This window comes from Pundamilia nyererei, unplaced genomic scaffold (genome assembly GCF_000239375.1).
Source record: "Pundamilia nyererei isolate P.nyererei 1_Seehausen unplaced genomic scaffold, PunNye1.0 scaffold00273, whole genome shotgun sequence".
In the NCBI taxonomy this organism is placed as follows: domain Eukaryota; kingdom Metazoa; phylum Chordata; class Actinopteri; order Cichliformes; family Cichlidae; genus Pundamilia; species Pundamilia nyererei.
The window spans coordinates 37953-40153 of NW_005187674.1; positions in this window are offsets into that span (position 1 = coordinate 37953).

The following is a 2201-nucleotide window of genomic DNA, read 5'->3' on the forward strand; positions in this document are numbered from 1 at the left end:
GAGTAGCTTTATATTTTGAATTCTGTAAAATAATAAGTAATCAAAGCTTTAAACTATGTGGTATAGACAGATTATTTAATGTCATTGTGCAAAGAAACTATTTTCTAGTGATTCGTCATAGCTGAATATGGAAGATAAAAGAATAAAAAAGGACAAGAGAGCTGCAACGAGGTTAAACTGCTAAACTGTTAAAAGAACTGTTTCCTGTTGAACTTTCCTCTGCAGTTCTGGTGCTAATTGGTGCAAAAGTTGGGACTCTCCCACCAGGTCAAAGTGTCAAACCACATCAAATCAAAGAGGAACAAAACTGATACTAGGGAAATTTTCCAGGTTACAGTTTTACACAGTAAAATTGTAACTTTAACACAGTAAAGTTTTCAAGTAAAACAAGTTAGTCCTGTCACACACTCATACTGACGGATGCCTCTTTCCCCACGTCTACTCACACACGTACAGATCATTTAAAAATAATTTTAAATGAATTTTGACATCAGTGCCAGATGACTATTTCTACTATTTCATTATTATTGCTTATTATTGATTTGTAAATAATTGGACATGACTAAGCTGAGCTTATTATATTACAGTACAGTACGGGATATTTCTAAATCATCACACAGCTCATTCTCGTTCTCTTGACAGTAAAATCTTTAAACATACTCGAAATGCTTTTTGGCGTTAAGTTGAAAGAAAGGCAAATGTCAAATGTAAAAGTGAGGTCAGAGGTCAAATGTAGTGTAATATTTGGATGCAATGTGGAATTAGAATCCCCATGTAACAGTATCATTTCCTAAATGTAGCTAACACACACAAAGACAGCTGAATTTTAAGCACTGCTTTAAAAATAATAGACATTTTATGAAAAATTTGACTCTACTTGACTTCAAAGAAGAGGTCATATGTCCAAAGTAAAGTGATATTTAAAATCCTTGTATATTACTCACTTTATGCCTATATATTATCAATACAAATAATAGCAGTTAGAACTTTTTTAAAAATAGATATTTTTAGTATTATTATTACTCTGACGCACAGATGAATCAAGTACTTTCTATATGTTGACAACAACACTTGTAAGAATCATAGTTTTTAAGTTATAAGGCTTTTTGTCCATTTTCCACCAATAAATCATTCAGTCGACCTTGAAGACCGCAGTGGGTGTAAGCCAGATTTTAATGGACTGCTGACATGACCCCACTCTACATCGCCTGCAGAGTTTGATCAAAATTCATGCAAAATCTTTCAAGATATACAGATGTGACATGCACACGAGCACTACCAAAAACATAACCTCCTTGATGGAGGGTCAGATAGATAGAACAGAGGTGTCAAAGATGTGGCTGAGGAGCCAGAACCGGCTCACCAATGCACTGCTCCTCACAGTGTGATAACTGCAATGAAGTAATAGGTATACGTTTTTTCAGAAAAATCTATTTCTGTTTCTGGTGTGGTGACACTAGGTTTACTCCACAGGAGAAAAACTGTCTGGCCATGAGGAGATGTAATGTGTAACACACAACTGTGAGGGTTTATGTATGTCCTCTGTAATCTGTAAGACTTGATTTAATGTGGAAAACTGACATAGACTGTTGAAATTGTTGAAATTGCATAAGGTCTTGATTTATCCTGTATTTCTTTACAGTTTATTAGGAAAATGTAAAATTTATTGACACATGCAAACATACAACGAAATACAAGGCAAAAACTAAGTTTATAATTCAAACAGGTGTGTGTCTATGAAGGTATGGTTTTAGTGTGTTTGGGATTTTTATGCTGAAAAACGAAGCTCTTTGGGAATCGCCTTCTTAGTACAGAAATAGTATTTTATGTCTTTGGCATTTTTCGTTTGTTCACATAAAAAAAGAGGACACATGGTATCATGTGAAGCTAATACACATGATATGTTTTTTCCAATAGGCTTCTAGTAGCGAAGTGCCTAAAGATGGAGTTTAAAATGGGCTCTTTGCTAAGTCTAATCATATTCAAATCAATTTTATTCATACAGCGCCAACTCACAACAACAGTCGCCTCAAGGCGCTTTATATTGTACAGTAGATCGTACAATAATACATACAGAGAAAAGCCCAACAATCATATGACCCCCTATGAGCAGCACTTTGGCGACAGTGGGAAGGAAAAACTCCCTTTTAACAGGAAGAAACCTCCGGCAGAACCAGGCTCAGGGAGGGGCGGGGCCATCT